General features: G+C 46.9%; 1 long non-coding RNA gene across 17 annotated transcripts in view; it reads left to right on the top strand.

Annotated features, from left to right (window-relative positions):
• LOC106801885 (uncharacterized) overlaps positions 1-11119 on the top strand; it is a 242556-nt gene extending 231437 nt beyond the window's left edge. For 16 of the 17 annotated variants that reach the window (XR_015555962.1, XR_015555948.1, XR_015555950.1 and 13 more), the window contains 2 exons: positions 8714-8882; positions 8952-11119. This is a non-coding gene — a long non-coding RNA (uncharacterized LOC106801885). Of the gene's footprint in view, positions 1-8434; positions 8626-8713; positions 8883-8951 lie in introns of all 17 variants that reach the window. The other variant, XR_015555961.1, reaches the window with a different exon arrangement.
• The last annotated feature ends 14616 nt before the right edge of the window (positions 11120-25735 follow it).

Genomic DNA, 25735 nt, shown 5'->3' with positions numbered 1-25735 from the left:
CACTGTGGCTTTCCTCCCCTGTGGTACCCGTGTCCTCAGGGCAGTCTGACACCCAGTCTCGAGCCCTGAGGGGAGGGGAGGAGAGGGGGAGGGTAGCATCCGACAAGGCCAGTCTTCAGCTTAATCCCCTGCAGAGGGACAAGGGCTGAGGCACTCACTTGAAGCTGAGGCGTGAAAAGCTGGCCTGACTCCTCAGCACCCACTGAGCACCAACTACATGCTGGGCGTTGTGCCCGGGGGGGCAGCAGGGCATAAAGCCGATGTAGTCCCTGCCCTCGGGGAACTTACATTTATTCATTCATCTGTTCATCCAAAAGCTGGCCGAGTCCTCAGCACCCATTGAGCACCAACTACATGCTAGGCGTTGTGCCCAGGGGGGCAGCAGGGCATAAAGCCGACGTAGTCCCTGCCCTCGGGGAACTTACATTTATTCATTCATCTGTTCATCCGGCAGATATCTGCTGAGCACCCTACTATGTACTGGGCACTCTGAACAGGCAGATAGGAAGCTTAGGTTCCAGTCAGGGATACAGACAATAAGCAAGAGGACAGACCATACAGAGTTAAGACTTTTCAGATAGTTCCAAGTGTGAGGAAGAAAATAAAAGAAGATGATGAGAAAGGAGAGTGGCTACGGGCAGGGCCTGCCCCGTGACAGGGTGACGCTTACTCCAGTACTTAGTGGCCTCTCTCCCGGCACACAGATAGCAGCAGCATCAGCAGGCCACCTAACCTAGGAGGCCAGGTGACATTGGAGAGTAGATGGTTTCTGGGTTTAGAGGCCTGTGGCCTCTCTGAGCTCCAGTGTCCTTGTAGTCAGATGACCATTTTAATATCATAGATGGCATTTATAGATTCTATGCTAGGAATGGCTTCAAGTGCTCCATGTGCCTTATCTCCCTTAGTTGTCCCAATATTGCAATGAGGTTGGTGGTGCTGTTAGTATCATGCCCGTTTACAGATGAGGAAACTGAGGCACAGGAGGGTAAGTAACTTGCTCAAGATCACATGGCTAAGAGGTATGGAGCCAGTGCCTCTAGAACCTCTAGAACCTCTAGAACGAATGAATAGTAAATTCCACGTGCCCTGAGAAGTGAAGTGCCTAGGCCATGCATCTTTTCTACTTTCTGCCTTCTGGAGATTAGAGTTGCCCTCCCTTGCCTGTTGTGACCAGTTCGGGCCAACACGTGGTGAGCAGAAGCGATGTTTCTGGCCTTCTCATTAAAAGGCTGGTGAGAGACCCTCCAGAGGTCTCCCTCTCTTCTGCCTTGTCAGCCTTGGCTGGATGGCTAGCTCTAAGTGCAGTCTCTGGTTGACCCGTGAGGGATGTATAAATGGGCGATTAACTCTTGCTGTTTTAAGCCACTGAAATTTGAGGGTATGTGTTAGTGTAACATAACGTCACTGCTCCTGACTGATGCAACCTGCAAGGCAAAGAGGATTGAACCAGCACCCTGGATTGATTGGTAGGGACTGCCTGGAGCCTGAGTGGCCACACATTCTGAGGTTCCATCTGGGCTCCGATAGATTGGTGACGTCTGCCATGCTCACAGGTGGGACGCTGAGGCTCTGGCACCACGTGTCTCCCTCGCTGCTATAACTTTTGGAGGAGTTTACTGAGTTCTTTCTCCAGTCCATTCTGGGGGCTGCTCTCCCCGTGAACTTCTCTCATCAGCTGCACTGCTTTATGCAGTCTTCACCCTCTTTTTCCCAGCATAGACTCCTCTGCCTGGATTTCAAGGTCCTCAAAATTCTGGCCCTAACCTACCTTCCCAGGACTCCCAGGTGTTTTCTTTCTGTTCTAGCCTCAAGGGGCTCCTGATTGGCCACTGAGGATGCAGACCCCCATCCCTGCTCCAGGTCTGGATCACAGGCCTCCTCTTCCTGGATACTGCCCCCCACCCACCTACCCCATGGCCGTCCTTCAAATCCGGCTCTCAGAGGACTTCCCTGGCAGCCCACCGTGACCTGCCCTCCTGCACCCAGACCACACAGTGCCCACACGCGATCCATCTTTGTCTTGTTCTGTTATCTTCCACTTCATTCCTCCTTGGTTATCTAGCATTCCTCATGTTGAAGTCATGACTCCCTAACTAGGTTCCACAGTCAAGGAACAGCCTTGGTGTTGCAATTCTTCACCACCGTGTCTCAGTGATAACAGGCACTTGAGAAATAAGGTTTTAAAGCATTGGTTGGATTGGTGATGCAACGCTAGGACGTAGAAGGGGAAAACCAAAGCAAAGGACGCCGCCCTCTCTTTCATTGTCCAGTCCATCACACCTCTCCCGTCTCCCACGCCAGACCTTCCTCCCATGGCTGTACAGTCCAAGTGTTACGTCCACTCCCAGAAACATTATGCTTTGAATCAAAAGATAACATTGACGTCGCCCAGCTCAAGTCGCTGCTATTATAAACTCTGGAATGAGAGAAGCAAACGATGTCCGGGCAGGATAAGCCAGGCAGCGAATCTGCTCTAGGAGGCCGGAGATGCTTCCCAGGGGAACTGATGTTTAAGCTGAGCCGGGAAAGAAGTGTGGGAATTAGCCTGACAGAGGGGCAGAGGAGTGCTCAGTGGAGGTCCCAGCCTGCAGTAAGACCTAGGGGCTAGAGAAGAGTGACCAGGGAGGTAAAAATTATTCTAAAGAACACCCCAATCCCAGAGCCATAATCCACCCACCTACAGAGCTGTGAATCTAGTTTTCCCTCCTGCACGTTCTCTGTGTCTCCGTTCCTCTGGTGTGTGCATATATTTTATAAAGGTGCATTCTCAGTGGAGGTAGGATTTTTTAATTGCAACTTTTCATGCAAACATTCCCATTTATTATTCCTCTGTTTTTCCTTCTTTTCTGGAGGCCTTAGGCTGTCATTCCCCCCTGCCCCCCCCACCCAACTTTCTTACTTTCCCATCAGCCCACTCCATTCCTCAGGCCTGGCTATGTGAAGGAGACCTCCTTATATGCAGAAAACCTCTTTAAAAAGATGTGAGCTCTCACGAATGGGCACATCTCACAAGGGGAAAGAAGAGCGTCAGGGAAGTTGGGAAAAGTCCACCTTCCCTGGGAGTCAAAGGGATGCTCACCAAAACAGTGTGACCAGAGCATCCCACTCCCAGGAAGTTACCAAAAATTAGAATAACAGGTTTTGGAGTTCATTCTAAGAATTTGTGGGGAGCCTGGCACATTCCTGCATTGCCAGTGGCAGCATCAACTAGTCTTTTGGCAAACCTATTTGTCAGAAGTTATCAAAGCATGACTTTGACCTTGTATCCCTATTTGGGGAATGTATTTCAAAGACCAGGAAAAGAGAAGGTAGTGGTGTGCAGGAAGGGGTTTTTTGAAACCAGATGCATTTATAGGCAAAATTTGAAAATATGGAAAAAATTGGAAGCAAAATGGCGCCCAGGGTCAGATGGTACTTCTGTGACACTGAATCTTTCCCAGACACCTGAGGGATCATGATGGAGAAGAGGTGGCCACCTTAAGGAGAGCAGTGACCATCTGTGATGTGACAATCTCATACAGCATTGTGACCTTCCTGGGATTCTGGAATGTTGTAGAGAGAGATCAGCTCTTTGTTGGAAAAATGAACATTTTGCCTACTTGGGGTCATAGGAGTATGACAGTTTCTTCTTCTCATCTGTCTCCTCATCTCTTCTTTTTTTGGTAACCTGCCTTATCCAGCTAAAAAAAATGATTCATTGCCACATAAGAAAAGAAAAAGAAATATCTATTTGGATTTGCAGGGCCTCATGTGCCCCTGGGAGTGGTGTCACAGAAGGGCAGCCTGCTCTCAGGCATGTCACAGGTGCTCTGGGGTGACAGGTGTGGGCTGCTTCCAGGTATGAGGACCCGTGTGCCTCACCCAGTGGGGTGAGCTGCTGAGCCCCCAGCTTGGCACCTAATACCAGCTGAGCTCCATGAAGGACGTGCTGTCTTCCTCAAACAGTCACCATTGTGCTTTTGTCCTTCCTGTGTCGTGTCTCATTGAAACCTCATCATAATGGTGCCAGATGGGTGATGTACTAATCCCCATTTCACAGACAAGAAAGCTGCGTCCTTGGTGGACCTGGAGAAAGCCTCGGCTGCGTTCACCCTCAGGTTCTCCACATGCATCTCCTTGGATGCTCACACGACAACTCTGCAGGGCCGCTCTTCAGATCTGCTTTACACGAAGGGGAAACTGAGGCTTGGTTAAGTTACTTGCAAAGGGCCCACAGCCAGGAAAACCCATGGGAACATTTATACCTGGGTTTTCTTTTTTTTCTGAGGAAGATCAGCCCTGAGCTAACATCCATGCCAGTCCTCCTCTTTTTGCCAAGGAAAACTGGCTCTGAGCTAACATCCATGCCGATCTTCCTCCACTTTATGTGGGTTGCTGCCACAGCATGGCCTGACAAGTGGTGCGTCGGTGTGCACCCAGGATGTGAACCCAGGCCACCAGCAGCACAGCGCCCGCACTTACCCGCTTAGGGGGCCAGCCCCTATACCTGGGTTTTCTGACTCCACATCTGGTTGTGTTTTTTCCTTTTGAATTCTATTATGAGAGCCCCCTCTGTTCAAGGCACATTATCCTTGGTCTCTGCAAGACTCCCTTTTGCTTCTTTTTCTCTTCTTCCTCATTCCCATTCCCTTCACTCCTGACAGGCACCCGCCACAGGCTGTTTGCTGTATGCCTCGCATGTGTACCTACTGCATTGTTCTGATTGACTATCTGTGGTTAATTTAGACACATGGATTCTGTTACAGACCCCCCTCTGGTTTTCTTTTTACTCAGTACTGTCTTTTTTAGACCCCATCTTGTTGCTCTCTTTACGTGTAGCTCAGATGAGAGGCTGCATCTACCCTTCTTTCGCCAAAGGCCCTGCCCTGTTTACCTCTCTCGTCCCCTGCTGATGGAGGCTGATGGAGGCTGGGGAGGCCCAGCCACGTTCCGTGACGAACCCCTCGCACCTGTGCGGTGTGGACTGTGGGAGAGTTTCCCTGGTATGGACCCAGGGCCAGGGTGGATGAGTCATTGCACACGCACACTTAATTTCACGAGCACTGCCAGATTGCTTTCCAGAATGACTGTACAGTTTGCGCTCCCACTGACGGTGCTCAAGGGTTTCTGTCTCCCCGCGTCCTCCCCAGCACCTGGTATTATCAGATGTATCAGAAAGGATGCATGCGATAGCTCAAGCACGTCCGGGTGCTGGATTAGCATCTCTGTGATGCTCTTTTTGCTACAGACATCATTTTGTCAAAATAGGATTTTAAGCAGAAAGCATGTCAGGCAGGAAAAGGGGGTCCTTTTACTGCAATTCTCTGTCTTCTATTAGGAAAGAAAATTTCCCCCGAAATCCCCAGTAGACTTCCCCTTATGTCTCATTGGACGTACTGGGCCAGATGTCCTCCTCAGGCTGGTCTGAGAGAGAGAAAAGGATGGCCATGGCCTCCGTGTACCTATTCTGAGCAGATTGCTGTCTGCCCAGTACCTGAACAGAACTGGGAGTATCTGAATAAGGATGAAGAGGGCAGTGGATGGTTGTTAGCCACCAATAGAGTCTTCCACATCACATCTCTAATTTTGCCGGGTTTTTTGAGCACATGTTTCCTCTTCTATGCAAGAGATCTCCCCCCAGATCTGTGTGACTAACCATTTGCCCCGAGTTTCTGCAGCGATGAGTCAACCAGCACATGGCGGTGGCCTTGGGGATTAGATCTGTCCAGCTCATTTTGGAATCTGTCATTCTTCTTGCTAGGTGGACGTCAGAGCTGTTGCCACCCCAACTGCCCCACCTCAGGTTTCCGCGCAGGCTCCCCAGGGGAGAGGTCGACGTAGAGAATCAAGGGGCAGAGCGCCAAAGCTTCTGCCTGTGTCCTGATTCCAAGGCAGAGTGCCAGCTGAGGACAGGTGGGGAAACATCCATTAGGGAATAGGATGGCGGCAGCAGCAAGTTCCCCTCATCAGCCATGCGAATACCATAGCAAAACCCTTGTGTTTCTGCCTAGCCAAAGAAATTCATTAATTTCTAAGTGAAATTAATTTCTAGTTATAATTTATCCAGCACTTACTCTGTGCCAGGCGGCCCGGGAAGCGTTTTATTCTTATGATCTCGTATAACCCTCCTGACAGCCCTGTGAGAGCATTTCTGTGTTATGGTTAAAGCCCAGGCTCCAGTCAGACCGCCTACAGAATCCCAATTCTGACATTAATTGCTGTGTGGCCTTGGGACAGTTCCTTCACCTTTCTGTGCCTCAGCTTTCTCATTTGTCCACGGAGAATAATAACAGTATCTTATGAGTGCTCGATGAGTTAATAAACATGAATAAACAGCACTTAGAATGACACTGGCACAGAGTGCACACATAGTTCACGCTTGATAAATATTAGCTGGTGTGTTGTTGTTGCCATTTTTAAAAATGAAGAAACCAGAGGCTCAGAGAGATCAATTTACCAAACGTCAGACAGCTGTGAGTAGCAGGGACACGACTTGACCCAAGGGTTTCCGACTCGGAAGCTGCCTTGCATCCATCCACCTAGAGAGTAGCTTTGTGGCCCCAGGGAGCACCGTCATCACTCTCCCTATCAGTAGAATAAATTTTCAGCCGAAGACCCAGTGATACTTTTTGTAAAGAAATAGCCTCCAACCACCCACCATGAAGATGTAGCGTAATGCTTCCAGCACCTGCTAGGTGTGTGATCGTTTCTGCAAGGTGGCTGGGGAGACTGGGACAGCAAAGGAAGGGTGTGCCTTGGGACAGCGTTTAATTCCTGATTCCACCACTAAAGTTCAGGCTCCTCGTCTTTAAAATTGGGTGTCTCTTCTGTTTCCTCCCAGTAGGGACTGAGGAAGTGACCTACAAACTGAGCATAGTCAGTGCCGCTTACTCCAGAATTAGGGTTTTACGTTACCTTATTATTGGTTTCTTATCCCAGTTTCCACTTACACACACTTACACGTTGTATAAGTATTGTGTCTCCCAGCTCCATTTTAGTCCCTGGAAGGCTCTGGAAACCAAGGCTTCAGAATCTTCTGGAAAAGGGCCCAGCCTGGTGGTGCAAGTGGTTAAGTGCGCGTGCTCCGCTGCCGCCGCCCGGGGTTCACCAGTTTGGATCCCGGGCGCGCACCCACGCACCACTTGTCAAGCCATGCTGTGGTGGCATCCCATATAAAGTGAAGGAAGATGGGCATGGATGTTAGCCCAGAGCCAGTCTTCCTTAGCAAAAAGAGGAGGATTGGCAGATGTTAGCTCAGGGCTGATCTTCCTTAAAAAAAAAAAGAATCTTCTGGAAGAGATTTTTTTCTTGCCTATCTAAGCTAAAAGGACTGCAGTCAGGAGCCGTGGGGATTTTTAGAGCGTGGGATCTCTGCGGTGTCTCATGGTCTGGGGCAAATAAACAAGGTTGATCTCTGCTGCACAGGACATTTCCCTGCTGAATTTCTCCACCTGAGCATTTTCAGACGTGAGTGTGTTGGGTGTGAGGGACCAAGGGCTCAGTCTGAACGAAAGATCACAGGCTAAGTGGTGTGGCTGTAAGCGAAGAACATGACTTCATGACCTGAATTTCCTGGGGGAACTTTTAAACCTAATCCTTCATAACAAGCAAGTCAACTATCTTTTTATTTTTATTTTTGTAATTTACATGTCCCTCCCTTCTCTTTCTTTCTCTCCTTCCCTCCCTCCTTCTTTTCTTCCTTCCTTCCGAGGAACACATTCACACTGTTGAAAATTCTAAAGGTCCAGAAAGACATGCAGCGAAAGTGAGATATGTCCCCCCATTTCCAGTTCCCCAGCCAACAGGTCTCCCTTCTGGGAGGCAGGCAGTGTCAGAAGTGTCTTGTCCGTCATTCTAGAGATGGTCTGCACGTGTACGACAAAGTCCATGTGTGTGTACAATGTTTCCTTCTTTATTGTGTGAGCTTGTGTTCACAGCAGACAAGCTCCATGATACAGGGCATAAGCAGGGAGGAGAGGGTGACCTGTTGCACTTCCCCGTTTCTCCTGAATTACGAGGCCTCCATTCCCATTTGCTCTTTGCCAGCTGCTGTCATTGTCCTCTCTGCACACAGGGCCTATTCCCGGGCACATGTAATGACATGGGTACATCTGTGATGACATGGTGGTGGACCCTGGAGTGGTCCAGCCCAGTTGGTGGAGAATCCCTTGGTTTCGGGGGGTCCCGGGCTCTACCTTGATTTCCCCTCTGCAGGCAGGAAGCATGAAGCCTGGACAGTATCGGAGGGCAGTCTCCAGAAATGGTTCACCCTACAGACAGCCTGCTGGAGAACCCGCTTCTCCCCCTTAAAGGGCAGCTTTAAGACCACTTTCTCTTGACTCCGGTCACTTGGTGCAGAATTACACCCCTGAGTGATGGCCGAGGCCATTGTTCCTCAAATTTGAGCCACACACAAATCCCCAGGAATCCTTGTTAAGCGCCGATTCTCGTTCAGTTCATCTGTGTGGGGCTGAGATTCTGCACGAATGAGGAGCTCCCAGCTGATGTTGACGCCTCGGTCCACACACCGACCCGTTTTGAGCAGTGAGGAAGCACCTGGTCCTCCTTCCCACCCTGGCGCACACCACACGCAGTACCCAACACCATCTAGAGGGCTAGATGGCGTGTACTCTGGCTCCATCACTGGTTAGCAATTTAATGTACATTGTTACATTTCGTCTTCCTGCTTATCCAGTGAGGTGTGGAAATGTAATACTTTTTTTTTTTTTTTAAGGTGAGAAAACTGCTACTCAAAGATGTTAAATAACTCAGCAGAGGTCACCCAGCTAATAAGTGACAAAGAGGAATGTCCAAGTGGTGAAGGTCATTTCCAGTCGCTGAGTCCTCCACGAGCCCGTGTCTGGACCGGGACATCTCATGTCTCATCACGAGCAGGTTGGATGGTGAGTGTAATTTTCTCTTCTCTCCCTGTCGTTATGTCTGAGATTTTAATCCTGGCTGCTTCTTTTCAGGAGCCTGGGAAGCACTGGCCAGAGGGGTAGACCCAGCAGTAACACTGACCCAGAGACGGTTGAGTTGTTTTGCCCCGTGACTAGAAGACACATGCAGCTGGAAAAAGGAGCCTAGACCATCGCCATGTTTCCCCAAATAGGAGAACACCTCCCTCCTGTCCCAACCACTGTCCCGTAACCCAGAACCCATTTTACCACTAATCCGTCACTGCTCAGCCGTCTTCATTTAATGTGGCTTTGACAGAATAGTTGGTATGGAAATTTTATTTTCAATTAAACTTCCTTGTTGAACTGCCTTGGTTTCGAAAGGATTGCGTTAGGGTGGCTAATTATATAGCAGTTGCTACAAGGAGATACTGGCACTCAGTTTCAGCTCGTAGGTAATTCGAATCAAATGCTGTCTCCTTTCCTCCTTGGAGCTGTGAGCGACCATCTTCCCTTCACACTGCAGGCTTCTCCTGAGTTATTTTTGGAAATCCAAATCGAAACAGCAATTTGGGCAGAGGCCATTTCTAGCCTAGCAGAGGAAACCATATGTACTGATAAAGACAGCCAAAGAGTCAGTGATTCCTTTAAAAAGCAATAAAACCGTCTCCCTCTGTGGGGGTTAAATTTTGGGGAATTCCAAACTTTCCTTTGTACTATCGTATTCCTTCGTGAACTCTAACTGAAGTCAAAGACAATGGAAATCCCTTTAAAGTTACCAAAGATTTGTCCATTCACAGACTGTCATCATGATCATTTTGTTCCAAGATGGCAGACCATGGCAGAATTTACTGGGGACTCTGTTTCGGCTTCTGGATCTCCCATGAAACGTGGAAATCATTTTGTTTTCCCATTCTGCACCGTTTCCTTCTTTCACCAGAGCACGTGTACCATTCCTCATTATGCTTACCCAGCAGGCAGACCTGCCCCCTCACCCATTAGAACGTAAGCTCCTTGTGGCCAGGGACTGTGTTTTTCATCTTGTTTCGTGCCTGGCACGTAATGGATGCTCAAATAGTTGGATGAATAGATAAATTAGATAGATGAATGAATAAAATCCTATTTCTATTTTTCTCTTTTTTAAAAAAAATCATTTATTACATAAATAGTAAATGAATGTTTTCACCTTGAAAAACAAGGAAACTTTCCAAATAATGCTAAAGTCCTTTTTTGATTACCACCCCTAATCCTGTTTTCTCATCGTCTCTGCTTAGGTTATCACTTGCAGACATTCTGCAGTACGTACATTCTGCATAACTAATGCAGTTATGTATGTACATGCGCGCGTGCACGCGCACACACCCACACCCACACACACACACACACACACACACACACACAGAGTACTGTTTTTGTAGACCTGTGATAAGGAGATTATTCTGCAACTTGTTTTTTCCCACCCAGCAATATATCAAGGAGTGATATCCATGTCAGCCACCTTATTCTTTGTAACTGCTACATAGTTTTATTATATTGTGTGGATCTAATACCTTTTATTTGGACCAAATAAATAAATTCCTTATCTGCTTTCATGTGCATTATAATTCAGGATCCCTTCTCCTGTGTATGTTGACAAACTGACCATGTCCACTGCTATCTTTTGGTGGCTACAATACGTTTCATCAAAATCACCCAACTATCTTGGGGATTGTGCCAAACCAGTAGACAGAATCATGTGAAATGCTAAGGGTTGCCAGAGGGACCTGAATTCCCTTCTCTGCAGAATCTAGGGCAGTAAGTGCACTGTGCGCTTGGGAATTCCACAGGTCTGGATAGTGAGGGGTGTTAGATTTCCTTGGGCAGGTCATTTCCTTTCCCTGGACCTTATTCTTCTCATCTGCTCAATGGGCTCAGTGAGCCTCTTTCAGCTGTTAGACTCTGAATAGTAGGGCTTACACAGTGCCACCAGGATTGATAAACAGAGTGTATTAGCTTGCTCTCCACTATGTGTCAGGATGGGAAAGGGGCACTTTTAAAATATTTTTAAACTTTAATTAATTATATTTTTATTATATTTTAATTAAAATGTATTTTAAAATTTTAAAATAGAGATTCATCCCAGAGCTCTTAGCTGAGTCCATGTCACGAAGAGTATGTATTTGGCCAGGAACGCACTGCCTTTGGATCTTACTCTTCTCTCTTACTACTTTTTTATCCAATTAAAATGTATCTATTTTTTCCTTTGTTTTGTGTGGTCTTTTTTGTTCTAAGCAAGGAAGTATGGTGTTGGGGAAAGAGATTATGGTCTCCTGAATTCTATGTCCAGGTTTGTCTAATTCCAGCTGTGTTCTTAGAGAAGTCACTATCCTTCTCTGGGTTTCCATCTCTTAATATTATGATTCCAAATTAGCCAAATATTCACTAAAAAAAAAAAAAAAAGGTGAAAACCACACTCACTTGTAGGTGTTTCATCTGGCATTTCTGAGCCTTGTCACCTGCAGATGCATCATGTCGTGAATTGATGAGGCATCCGGAGAGACCACCAAAACCCATGAAATCGTCTTGTTTCACACGGAAATTGTGCAGCTGCCCTGGCCCATGGTGACACACAAGTGTCAGTGGGTTCCGAGGGAGGCCCGGAGAAGGTTCTGTGCTGCCATGATTCATAGGTAGAGTTTCCCCGGTGAGCCTCAGCACCTTGATCACGCATCCCCTGCTTTCAGATGCAGGACTACAAGGGTCACAGCCTCTGATTCTCACACTGGTGGGTTTCCCTGGGGGTCCCAGTCAGGCTTTCCCACGTATGGTGAGAGTTCTGGTCCCTGTCTTGGCATTACACGTTGATCTGGTGACAGTGTGGTCTGCAGGTGAAAGGTTGGGGTGAGTGGGTGTGAAAAGTGTGTGGGAGCCCCAAAAGGTCTCTAGGAGTTTGGCTTTCCTGCTCCCAACACTGTTTTGCGTCCCTGCTGTGAGCTTCTGTTTCAGAGCACCTCTTGGGCTAAGTGTTCTCTGGTCGAGCGGGTCTGTACAGGAATGAGGCCAGTCTGGCATGCTTTTCCACTGTGAGCTCCTGGGGCAGGTGACTTGACTTCTCCCAGCCTCTGCTTCCTGCCCTGCTGGGTCTTTATGAGATGAAATGAGACTCTGCAGTAGGTGCTCAGCTCACATAACCTTCCTTCCCTTTTCCCTTTCTCTTTCTTTTTGTTTTTTCTTGTTTTGGTGAGGAAGAGTGGCCTTGAGCTAACATCTGCTGCCAATCTTCCTCTTTTTGCTTGAGGAATATTGTCACTGACCAACATCTGTGCCAGTCTTCCTCTATTTTGTATGTGGGACGCCGTCACAGCGTGGCTTGATGAGCAGTGTGTATGTCTGCACCCGGGATCTGAACCCGTGAACCCTGGGCCACCAAAGCAGAGCGTGCTAACTTAACCACTATGCCACCGGACCAGCCCTCCCTTTCCCTTTCTGGTATGGAAAAACATAATTTTATAGTCTCTGAACCTGTATTCTGAGTTTCCAAAAGCCTACCGTAAACATTCTTTCACGTTAACCAAAATAAAACAAAAAGGCAGCACAATGAATGGAGAGAATATCATTAGCATGGTACACACCTTAAATTAGTAAAAAAAGGAATGATGGGTCATTTTCATTTACAACCCTCACTCACTGCAAATTTCTCAGCAACTGTCCCCCCATTTCAATAAAATACTTGCAAATCTAGTTTGCATTATTGCGGATAAATGCGGAGCAAGTCACACTGTCTCCCTGTATTTAATTCTCGTCCAAGTGATCAATAGCGTTTTAATTCACAATCTGGAAACTTTAAGAAATGAGTCGGGGCCGGCCCGGTGGCGTAGCGGTTAAGATGGTGCGCTCCGCTTCGGCGGCCTGGGCTTTGCGGGTTTGGATTCTGGGCGCCAACCGACACACTGCTTATCAAGCCGTGCTGTGGCGGCTTCCCATATAAGGTAGAGGAAGATGGGCATGGATGTTAGCCCAGGACCAATCTTCCTCAACAAAAAGAGGATTGGCATGGATGTTAGCTCAGGGCTAATCTTCCTCACACAAAAAAAGAAATGAGTCAACCTGACCTATGATTCACAGATATTTGATCTCAAGTGCTTGATGTGGTGGGGCTGGGGTGGGAGGTAGATTCAGAAATAAATTCCCTGACCCTAAAAGTCAGCTTAAGTGAACTAGCGTGGGGGAGGGGGAGTTATCATCCTGTGCTTTGTGGGGACGGTTCCTGCTCTGCTCTCTGGGAGCTGCTCTGTGTGGGGGAGACTTAAGTTGACCACACGACCAAGGTTGATGAAAGAATTCCAGTTTATGCCTGTCGTTCCAGCCTCTTATACAGTTAATGTGCCTTTCCGCTAGCAGAAGTGTCACATTTTGGAAATAGAAGGTTCTGGGGAGGCTAGACTGGGAGTTCTTAAAGGTCAGAGGTTTCGTTTTATTCATCTGTGCATCCCCAGTGCCTGGCCTCTAGTAAGCAGTTAGTAAGTAAAGGCTTGCTGAATGCGTGAGTAAGTGAGTAAGAAGATTCTTAACCTCCTTTGTTGGTCTCTGAATTTCTGTTTCCCATTTATCTTTGTATGCTCAGAGCCCTTGGGGTGGCTTTACTGTGTTCTTGATAGTATCTTTTGACTAAACCAGAGCTTCAGATGAGAATTGCTTTGGTTGCATGTAAGCAACCGGAAACCCAGCTCATTTAGCTTTGTTACTTCCAGTGAGTTACCCAAATGAGTTACAACTTATCCAAGTACTAAGAACGGTGGCTTCCATGTAGTAAGCTCCTAAGAAATGGTGCTGGAGGTGGAAGTGATACTATTGTTATTTGCTATCTGGCTTTGCTACCTCTTCTTGTCTTTCCTCCCCTAGCCAGAGGATTCATAGACCTTTAAATATGTATATATATTTCAAAAATATTATAAGAAATTGGAAAAAGAAAATCAAAAAGCTATGCATAATCTCATGACCCTTGGTAGCATAGTAGCAATTATCACTATCAATGTGCTATAAACCATTCGTGTTGTTTTTTTTTTTTTTTTTTAAAGATTTTATTTTTCCCCCCAAAGCCCCAGTGGATAGTTGTATGTCGTAGCTGCACATCCTTCTAGTTGCTGTATGCGGGACTCGGCCTCAGGATGAACGGAGAAGTGGTGCCTCGATGCGCACCCGGGATCCGAACCCGGGCCACCAGCATCGCAGTGCGCGCACTTAACCACCAAGCCACAGGGCCGGCCCTCGTGTTGTTTTATCTGAAGTTTTCTACATAGTTATCTTAAGGAGCTTTCCCTTTTTTTCCATTTGCATTTTTCTGCAAGCATTGCCCATGTTCTTTGAGAACCTTTTCAACTACCATTTTTTAATTTCCTTTAACCATATGGTTGTTGGCGATAAACTATAGGTTACTTACTTTTTTGCCTTCTATAAATGAAATTTTCCTTCTAGTATGTCCTATATCTCAAGAAAATCTCAGAAGTGGAATTATTGGATCAAAAGATATGAATTTTGTTAAACTATATCTATATTTAATAGAATTTATGTTTTAGAGAAGTTTTAGGTTTACAAAAAATTGAGTAGAAAGTACAGAGAGCTCCCATATCCTAGCCCTCACACCCTGCCCCCAGTTCCCCATATTGTTAACATCTTGCATTAGTGTGATACGTTCATTACAGTTTATGAGCCAATATTGATACGTTATGATTAAAGCCCATAGTTTACATTTAGGGTTCACTCTTTGTGTTATGTAGTTCTGTGGGATTTTCACAAATGCATAATGTCATGTATCCACCATTACAGTATCTCGCAGAATGGTTTTACAGCCCTAAAAACCCCCTGAGCTCCACCTTTGAATCCCTCCCTCCTCCCCTCTCTCAAACCCATGGCAACCACTGATCTTTTTACTGTCTCCATCATTTTGCTTTTCCAGAATGTCGTATAGTTGGAATCACACAGTATGTAGCCTTTGCAGACAGGCTTTTTTCACTTAGTAATATTCATTTCAGGTTCCTCCATGTCTTTTCATGGCTTGATGGCTCATTTCTTTTTAGGGCTAAATAGTATTCCATCATCTGGATGTACCACAGTTTATTTATCCATTCACCTACTGAAGGACCTTTTGGTTACTTCCAAGTTTTGGCAATTATCAATAAAGCTGCTGTAAACATTTCATATGCAGGTTTTTGAGTGAACATATGTTTTCAATGCTTGGCTAGACACCAAGGAACCTGGTTGCTGAGTCACATGGTAAGACTATTTTTGCTTTGTAAGTAACTGCCAAAGCTTTATATTTTTTACATTTATTCAGTGGTTTTAGTTGTAATACCATCAACATGGTTAATCCTCAAGGTAACCCGTGGGTTGGAAGTTATTAGCTTCACCTTCTGGTTAACATCATCAAATTTTATTGCTAAAAGGGACTTTGAAGATCTCTAAATCTCTAAGATTCCTGAGAGCAGCATCTGCTCTCTCCCTTACTGCGCCTGCTGGGCCTCCATGGCACAGTGCATAGTTAGTGCTCAGTTAGTGTTTATTACACATTGACTACTGATGAAGGAAAAACCACCTTACTGGACAGATAAGAACATGGAGGTCCAAAAAGGAGAAATGAGTTGCTTCTGGCCAAACAGCATTTTACTAATGGCAGAACCAAGACTGAAAACTCACTATTGTGCTTTGTAGATTGGTGGACCCCTATTTTGAGTGATCACGCCCTGGATCACTAAATTCAAGTAAGGCAAGCTTCAGGACTGTTGAATCTATACTTAGTGTTATAACGAACACCCTCTCCTCGCTTTTAAGCCTACCCACTAGTCAGTACCACTACCATGTCACCCAGAGATGCCCAGAGTGGTGTTTTCATCTGAGTACCAGTGCATTGTGGCTACAAAGTCTTGTAGCATAAAAATAGCAACAACAATAATAATAATGGTGATAACAATAATAATAGCCAAGAATTATTGATTACATAGTATTGTCAGGCTCTTTACATATATTATTTCATTTCACCCTCACAGCTACCCGCTGGTTAGGTACCATTACTACCCACAATTTGGAGATAAGAAGATTGAGGCTTGGGGAGAGTGAGTAACTTGCCCAAGGCTCCACAACTATTACTGGTAAAGCCAAAGGTGCATCCATCCAGTCTTGACTCCACTCCACAATGTACTCCGCCATAGTTAAGAGCATGAGATTTAGAGTTAGAGAGACCTGGGTTAGTATTCTGGGGCCGCCATTTTGCCAGTCATGTGATCTTGGGCTTGTGACTTCCAGCTGCAATGTGCCCATCTGTAAAATGGGGATAGTAATACCTACCTGCGGCAAATGCTGTCTGTTGTCTCCTCAACAGCCATTGCCTCCCCACTGCACAGAACCAGGTTCAGGTGGTAGGGAGGAGGCCTCAGCTTTCAGGGAAGACAGCCCCAAATCCCAGCCTCATGAGATGAGTAAAGATTGGTTTAAGCCAGATATGGTAATGATGGGCATGTTATCTAGTTTTGTTAGGGTAAGCATGATAGGGAGGGGTTCTCTTTCCAAATGAAAAAGCAGAGCTCAGTCTAATCTTTTCTTCCTGCCTGGATGTTGGGCATGATATCTGGAGGTGCAGCAGCCATCTTGCAAGCATGAGGTGACAAGACAATAGACTAAAATGGTAGAGCAGAAAAGATAGAAAGAGCCTAGATCTTTGATAGCATTGTGAAGCTGTTCTATCAGCCCAAGACAGAAGGCTACCTCCAGACCTTTTGTTATGGAAACAATGCCTCTTTGTTTATGCACTCCAAGTTGAGTTGTCTTCTGTTTGCAGCTGAAAGCATTTCTAATAGACAAAACAGATTTCCACCAAAGCACGGTGTTGGGTAGCTTAGTATGGTGGGTAAGAGCCCAAATTCTAGAGCTAGAGTTCTGGGATTCTAATCCTGGCTCTTCCACCAACTAGCTGTGTGACCTGGGCAAGTCACTTCGCTTCTCTGTGACTCACTGTCCCCTGTAAAAAGCTCAATAAATGTGTATTGAGTATCAAATGAAAGATAATAGTAGTACTTACCTCATATGGTTCTTATGAGCATTAAGTGACTAAGTATTTTATAAAACGATTAGAACGTTGCCTGACCCGTAGTAAGTGGTTATGGGCACGTTTGTCAAAAAAACAATTAAAAGAAAAGTAGTCACTATTATAAGCTTGGGTTTGTACCTTGATGTGATCATTGGGTATTTAAGCAGAACCTTGACCCTTTCACTACCGAGACCCATGGAGCATGAAACTCCCCCTAAAGTCTGTCTCAAAGCAGCAACAGGGGTGGTTTCTTTTTGACAGAAAAGGCTCCTTAGAGAAGGCTAACTTGTAAAACAGGAGGGGCTGAGACTACCAAGTCCTGTCATGCAGTGAGTGACCGAAATACCTAAACTCACCCATGCAAATGGGTGTGGGTCTCCCCTGACCGCCCTTTTAGAAGGCTCTAGACTTTTTTGAACTCCTTTTTGAAAGGGTCTTTCCGGCCAGTGGCTTATTCTTTTGAATCTCCTCACAGCTTTCTTGCTGGGGGCTGGGGGTGGGGTGGGAAGGAAGGGGTAACGCCCGTGTGCGTTCCGGGCCCTTGTACGCCAGGAGGGATGAGACCCCTGGCCGGTGTGTGAGGGAGCTGACTGCACTTGGTGTCTCTCGTTGTCTGCTGCCCACAGTGCCATCCTCTGTAGAGATCGGATTTGAATTTGGGCAACAACTCAGCACTTTTTGGAAACCTACCTTGTTTGTAAGGTTAAAGGACCAACTGATAGATGTGTCCATGACCGTATCCTGTGAAATCTTCCTTCAAAATATATGCCCATTCCACTCCTTCTCACCCTCACCACCACGACAGTCCAGACCGGGCCACCTCCCCCTTCTGCCTGGATTACTGCCTCCTAATTGGCCTTCCAGTTTCTACCATACCCTTCTTCTCCCTTAACAGCCAGGGGATCCTTTAAGAATGTCAACCAAATCATTCGACTCACCTGCTGAGAACCCTCCAATGGAGTCGCATCTCACTTAGAATCAAGTCAAAAGTTCCTACTGCGCCCTACAAGGCCCTCCCTGCCACCCTTGCTCATCCCACTCTCCCCACTCTCTTCTGGCTGTTGGCCAAACATACCTAAGCACAGGCTGGCCTTGGGGCCTTAGCACCGAATGTTCCCCTTTTCTGGAACACTCTTTCCCCTGCATACCTACCTGGCTCATTTCCTCACTTCATTCAGATCTCTGCTCAGATGTCAACTCCCAGAGAGGCCTTCCCTGACCACCCCCTCTAACAGCGTTTCCCCCACCTCTCATTATCTGTCATTATCCATAGTTCTTAGTACTTGCTGACATTATTACAGATTTGGTGACTCTTTGAGTTCCCCATCAGAATGTAAGCCCTGTGAGGAAAGAGGCATTGTTTTGTGCATTCAGGCATCCACAGAACCCAGAACATTCTGCAGTTGGTGCTCAGTAAATATTAAACTAGATAAAGCCTTTTTTTGGATAGAAATAGGATATGTCTGACAAAGTTCTCAGCCTGATGCCTCTTGTGAACCTGCCAAGTTGGCCCTGAATCCATGTCCGGGAAAGTTCCAGATATGTTCTGAACGATGGGAGCAACACCAGACCGGTGTTGAATGTCCCAAAGCAAATACTTTGAGAGTGAAAGTGCAGGTGATTGTATGATTCCTCCTGCATTTGTTTAAAAATTCTCCTCATCATTTAGCTCTTTTTCTCCCTTTCTCTGCTCCTGGGGCACCAGACAAACAGTCCCAACTATGGTGTCTTTGCACCAGTCAGACTAGAGTTCTCATCTGTGATGGTTAAAAAACAAAATGGCCCCATTCGTTGACATTCTTCTCTTGAAAGATGGGATCTAGGTCTTTCCTTGAGTCTTGTGCTTGCTTCAAGCAGTAGTCACGCAAGATGCAGCTCCCACCTGGTTTCCTTCGGATATCATTCTGGGGGAAGTGTGCAGACTCCATGCTGAAGAAGCCACGTGTAGGTGCTCTGGCCTGTAGTCTCAGCTGAGCTCGCAGCCAGCACCCAGCGTCGGCCGACAGCCATGCCAGCTGCCATCTTGGATATTTAGACCATCTGCACTTTAAAATGACCACAGCCCAGTGACATCTGATTACAGGGCCATGGAAAACACCCAGCCAAGCCCTTCCCGAATTCCTGTCCAAGAACTCATGAGCAACATAAAATGAGTGTTGTTTTACAACGCTAAGTTTTGCAGTAATTTGTCCTCAGCAGTAGTTAACAAGAACTCCACCCTAACTCTTCCTCCTCAGGACTAGGCAATCTTGAGCAAATTTTTCTTTAACACTCTGGACATCAGATTTCTCCTGTGTAAGTGTGGAGTGACAGTCTATATTTATGTGGCTGTTGTTTAGATCAAAAGCAAATTTTGTTTCAAACCTAGTAAGGTTCCCAGCACAGACTATATTTCATCAAATCTCAGATGCTGTCAATTATACAACTCACCATTAATTTATGTGCCACTAAGAAAGAAACAAACGCTTCCCATTAAACTACTGAATGTCACTGGTGGTAGGACACACATCTATTCTGGAGATGTTGAAATTTGAAGAGAGGTGTATCTTAGGATCTTTGATTTAAAGAGTAATTAACACAAACATCTAGTTAAGTCCAGGCACAGAACAAGACCCCCAAGATTTAAGTTGGTGAGGAATGAGGGGGAGCTTAAAGCAAATGTGCCTTTGTATGCAAGTCTCTAATCTGCCGTCCAATTTTATACAATAAAACACAAAGATCAATAGAGACAACCTTGTGGTCCAGGCAGAAAATGCCTTCCTCAGGCAGCTGTCAGATGGTTAGAATTCAAATGACACCACATCACAGTTGTTTAACAGAAATGTATTTTGCAAGAGGGATGATGTCAGATCCCTAAGTCTGGCTGTAAGCGGGCAAGTTGTTTTCAGTGGAAACTCATCTCCAGTAATTAGTAATAGACCAAGCCCCATTTCTCTTTGGCTTTTGAGTCTTTTCTTTTTTAGGACATTAACTAGTAGTTCCTTGAGAAATGTCAGCCAGTGAGCAAAAGTAGTCTGAGCAGTGAACAGGACGACAGAGGAGACCCAGGCCACATCTAGTGGAGCAGAAACACAAAGAAGCATCAGAATGCCAGCAGGCTTGAGGCTAAGCCTTGATATGGAGTGCCTTGTTTAGTCAGCCACCCAGAGTGTTCATATGTTGGCCCTCATTTGAAAGGTGAGCCTACTTCAGGACCAGAGAGATTGAGTCTCTTGCTCAAAGTCACACAGCTTAGTTCATCAGACATAGAGCCTGTGCTCTTTGCCACAGCGCTGTGCCCAGCAGAATGTTTGCAAAGACGTGGAAATGGGTTCATCTGAGACTCCAGCCAGCCCAGGACTCTCAGCACAGCTGTTTTTCCCACCTTACCTAAACAGGGAATTCCTTTTAATAACTCCTTGCTTTTACCAATGTGAGTTTTCCACCAATAAGGCTCTTCTCGCCGCCTCCTCTTCCTGGTGAAAACCAAAACATCCTTCAAGGCCCAGCTCACATGGGGCGCCTTAACCCTTGTTCCTGCAGGGCGATTCCTGGCTGCCCTGGGCTCCCAGCGCATTGTCCCTGGGGCAGCTTGGCCTGCCCTCCTGGTGGTGGTGGGTTCCGTTGGTCACTCCTGTGAGACTGGAAGCTTCCTGAGGCTCTGGAGTTAGACCGAGTCTGAATCCCGCCTCTAAGTCTTACAGCTTGTGTTCTTGGGTAAGTTTCTTAGCTTTCCTGGGCTTTAAGGTTCTTATCTACAAACTGAGAATAACCTTAGTATTGACTTCCCAGGATTGTCATGAAAATTAAGTGTGTTAGCTCAGATGGCATGATAAGGGCTGGACATTGTGTGTTATTATGTGAGAGGCGCTTGCTCAGTATCTTCATGCATCCTCCCATTTAGTCCTCACAGCCACCCTCTGAGGTCGGTTCCTTTACCATCACCCCCATTTTACAGATGAGGAAACTGAGGTGAAGGTGTATGTCCATGGCCCATGACAAAACGGGGCTCTAATCTTACCTTTTAAAACTCCCCTCTCTTGATGGGATCCCGGTGGAAACCTTCCAAGGACTGAGTTCCAAGGAGGTTTTGTCACGTACCACCCTCTTCAGATGTGATTTAATTAGGGTCTTAATTTTCCACTCATTCTTGTCTAGGAGATCTTTCCCCTGATTTGTAGGAAAATGATGCTGCAACCAGCTTGGTCCCCGTAGAATATTCTTGTTTACACGCGGCATGTGCCAATAACAGTTTCCTCCACCCTCTGGCTCCCATGGCTGGTGAATTATCAGCACCACAACTGCCCATGTATATAGTGAACCAAAAACGTGAATCAGATTATCAGCCTTGAAAAACTCAAGCAAACCCTTAAGTGAAATTCAGTTCCTACGTCATTCCTCCATCCAAAGGATGTCAGGCGGCAGTCGCCATTTTCCTCGGATGACTTGGCCTGTTGGCTTTCTCTCTGGTTGACTGTATTGCTGGCCTCATGAGAACCCTCTGAAATGGCAGGCAAGGGAAACCAGGCCTTTCTGATGCACTGTCTTCATTGTTTTCTCAAGGGGTGTGGGCTGAACTCCCTAAACAAAATGAATTTGATTTTATTTGCTAGAGAACATTCTGAGTAAATAGAGCAAGGTCCATCACCAAGTCCAGCTCTTACCCCATACCTGGGCAGCCCCTTGAGAAGGTTGGGGCTCCTCAGAGTGGAGAGTGGGGTGGGACCCCATTTTGACAGCATGGTGGAGATCTTCCTGTCTAAGTGTGGATCTGGTGAAAGCTGAGGGGCTCAGAGCAGGCACCAAGGTTGACTCCTTGTCCAGCTCACTGCACAGACTGGGCAGCAAGTGCCATGCTGAGGACTGTGGCCGTAGCCTTGGCCGGTGGTCGGTCTTTACTTTTAGGAGCAGGAGAGGGTCATAGCTGTGGTAGAGAGAGATATCGGGGCAGAAATTATTAAGGATCTACACTGTGTCAAGCGCTGAGAGTTTCTTCCAACACGTGGGGACATTTTACCTATCTCCTCTTGCTAATTTCTAATGTATTTCCATTTCAGAGAAGATGTTCTGCGTGATTTCAGTCCTTTGAAATATATTGAGACTTATTTTGTGGCTTAGCGTATGGCCTGTCTTGGGGAATGTTGCACGTGAACTTGAAAAGAATGTGTACCCTACAGGTTTAGGGTGGAGTGTTCCACAGATGCCAGTGGTAAAGAGCACAGGACTCCGCCTGGTATAGAACAGGCTTCCCTGCAGTGCCCCCAGAGGAGGCGAAGGGGGAGACGTCCATGTGGGTGAGAAGGCACGGCCAGCCCCTGACCCCAGGTGACAGACACTATGCCAACTTGTCCTCTATGTGGCCCACGTAAGAAGAAAGGCCAAGAACTCTAGACAGACACCTGAGGCCAAGAGAAAATATCCAGGGATTTGCTCGAGGGAGGGAAACTGACCCATAGAAATGGGGAGGGAAGCTGTGTGCATAAGACTCTCTGTCTCCCCAGCTGCTCTCTCTCTTCTTCTCATGCCTTCAGCAAACATTTGTCAGAGACTTGCTCTTTCTGGTTGCTGTTCCAGGTGCTGAGATATAACGATCAACATTGCCCCTGCCCTCCTAGCATTTACAGGGAACACAGATAATTAAACACACAATTATGCCCAGCAGGGTAGGGGTTATAATTGGAAAAGGGTGTATATATCTGAATAGAGTCATTCTTGCTTTGTTTCTCCCTCTCTCTTTCTTGGTTATACAGATCTGCAGATAAAACAGGAGGATTTCCTCAGGGAAGCTAAAAGATGTAGATGGCATGGTGCTATCTGTCAACCTATTAGAAAGCTTTACGAAATTATTTCACGAAGGGCAAAGATTGTTGAGTTCCCAGGGCCAGACAACTTTGGAAATGGTTTTTTTTTGGTGCCATGGACCCTTTTGACAAAATATGGGTGCCTTTTCAGAATAATGCTTTTAAAACGCATATAATAAAACACTCGGGATTACAAAGGAAACCAATTATGTTGAAATACAGTTCTGCACGTGGACCTCCCTCCCGCCTCCCCGGGAGCTGGGGACGTGGAGGTTTATGGAGTAGAGAAGAGATACTTTGCAGACAAGGAAAAAAGTCTTTCCTGAGGTTGGTAAACCTGTATTTATGGAATTGGTTACCTCCAAGGAGGGCACAGTGGGAGGTTTTTCTTTCAAGTAGGTTTTGGCAACTCCATAGAAGACTGTCTTCGCCCACCTTTGGTGAGCTCACGGTTTCTGTTTCTTTTCTCACCAGATTGTATGCCCAAACTTCTAGAAAATAGTCATATTGACTCAGTTGAATTTTCCACCTTTTAATTTCCCTTGTTGTTCCTGGTGGAGGGAGTATAATGAACTAGCAGTGGGAGGTGGGGGTGAGAGGAGAAAAGTTAAAGGCTGACTTTGATGGGGAGGGAGAAAGGCCTGGGGCTGGGTGATCAGAGAACATGGTTCTTCTTCGGTGGCCTTTGGGCTCACTTGTTAGGTTTGAGAACACTAGTTGGGAGTTCACCAAACAGAGTACAGCCCATGAGGGTGGAGTGACTCTTTGTGGGAGCTGAGAAGAAGCCTGAGGTTCAAGGAGGACCCATGCTATACCCTGGGAGGTGGCAGAGGCTGTGGGCGCTGTAAGACCAGACACCAGTTATGGAGGAACTACTGTAGGGCAGCTACTTTGCTTATATCCTGCATTCTCATTACCACCCTAAGGCCCGGGGATCTGCATTTTACCTGTGAGACAACAGACATTGAGCACAGTGAAGCCAAGGTCACTCAGCTCCAGCTACAAGTTGGGGAGCTGAGATCTGATTCCACACCATCCCAGGCTCTGAGATCTTGGTTTCCTTTGCCACACGCCCAGTTGCTTCCCTACAGCATGGAGGCCGTGCGTGCAGCTCCTAGAATCAGGTTGTCAGGGTTTGGATCCCAGCTCACTGTTAAATAGCGCTATGATCCGAAGTCAGTTCCTCAGCCTCAGGTTCCTCCTCTGTAAAATGGGATGATTTTGTCACCTTCCTCAAGGACTGCTCTTGATGCACCACTGAGATAGTGCAGTGCACATAAGGCTCCGAGCACATGTGTCTGAACTGTAAGTGCTCCATCAGTGTTGGTTACCGTGCTTATTAATAGCCCAGCAGGACAGGGAGGAATGTTAGGGGGGGTCCCAGGTGCGCGATCGCTCCTCTGTTTACTCTTCCTACTGTCCAACTGTCAGGTGGTCATGAGTTGGTTTTTCTGGTATGAAGTTTGCCCTGGTGTTCTAGAGTGACCCACAGGTCTGAGATTATTACACCACCCTGCACACCGGCCAAGTTTACCACTCGCCTTGGTGGCCTGCTCAGCCTGTGCTGCTGTGGTTGAGAGAACCGCTACCCTTCAGCCTGCATGCTCGCTCTGGAAAAGCCTGACCTTTAATCAGAATCATCCTCCAGTCCCCACGTCACACACACGCTCATTCACCCACTCTCTCCCCCGGCACACCCTTTGTTTTCTCTTCGGGGCAGATAATGGGGACCGCAGTGTCTCTAAGACAGTTATTTTTCCTTCATGTCTTTCTCTGTCCTAACTCTCTGTCCCCCAGTGGGGGTGTACTCCCCTGTCTCACGGTAGAGGGGTACACCATGGATATGAAGGTGTTGAGGGATAAGGCTGTAGCATCAAACAGCCCGGGCTTAATCCTCTGTGGTCCAGAACAACTGCTCTACGCTTGAGGTTCCTTGTTGGCATGCCATATAATATTACGTATATATACATATATATATAAAATATACAGTAACTTCCATCAGGTTGTGAAGATTAAATGGTGAAATAGGATAACCCATGGAAAAACATCATAAGCATTCAATGCTAATCATTATTAATCAGTGCTATCAATACTGCAAGTCATAGGAAAACTCAGGTGTATCCTCAATCTAGGGTCTCAGTTTTACCGTTGTCAAGAGGATTGCTGATAGCTGCCCTAGTGAGGTTGTGAGGACCAGGATGTAAGAGGGCTTAGGGAAGGCCGGGGCCCCCAGGGTCAAGAATTGGACAGAGCCCTCCTCTTCTCTGTCCAACCTGTGCCGGAGTCTTAGGCCCAGAGGTGGCACCTACCCACCCCATCCCATCTGCTGGGGCTGGCGGGAGGGCCCAGCTAACCTTCCCAGCACCAGGGGGCTGCAAACTCTCAGGCTGAGAATTTCCAGCTGGTGGTCGGGCCCCTTGATGTGTTGAATTTTCTTTCTCTCCCTCCTTTTCCATACCCCGCTTCCAGCATCTTCTGAAACTCCCCTGTCTTGTGCTCCTAGTGTAATAACTGGCCTTGACTTAATTGTCGCAGCACAGCAGATGGCCCCCAGGAGTCCCCTGCTGCCTGGGGAGCTCATCCCTCCCCTAGACAGATGTCTCCTCTGACCAGCCCAGCCCACCTCCCCAATGTCTGTGGTAACTTTCACACAGCCAGTAAATCCCTTGCCCTCCACCCAGCCTTACATGCCCTCTCTGGGACCTTATTCTTTCTGCTGCCTGCTGCCCAGAGTGCCCCATCTCTGATGGTTGAAAATGCTCCCTCCACTGAGCTGTTCGCATTGGCTCCGTCTGGAACAATATACATATTTTTTCCTTAAGGAAAAGCACTCACCCCCACAATGCCTAAGCAGCTTAGAAAATGGAAAGAACGTGCGTGGGCTTCTCTCTGCACCTCTGTTCTCTCATCTGTAAAATGGAGATAACCGTTGTAAATGACCAACCCTGTTAAGAGTTGTGAGGCTTACAAGAGGCTCTCGACATGAACACCTCCCACCTCAGGGCCTGCACATTTTAAAG

Source organism: Ceratotherium simum, chromosome 23 (assembly GCF_057802395.1).
Source record: "Ceratotherium simum simum isolate JZ-2026a chromosome 23, ASM5780239v1, whole genome shotgun sequence".
In the NCBI taxonomy this organism is placed as follows: Eukaryota; Metazoa; Chordata; class Mammalia; order Perissodactyla; family Rhinocerotidae; genus Ceratotherium; species Ceratotherium simum.
Note: the sequence above shows the minus strand (reverse complement) of the source record. Positions and strands in the feature narration are given on the sequence as shown.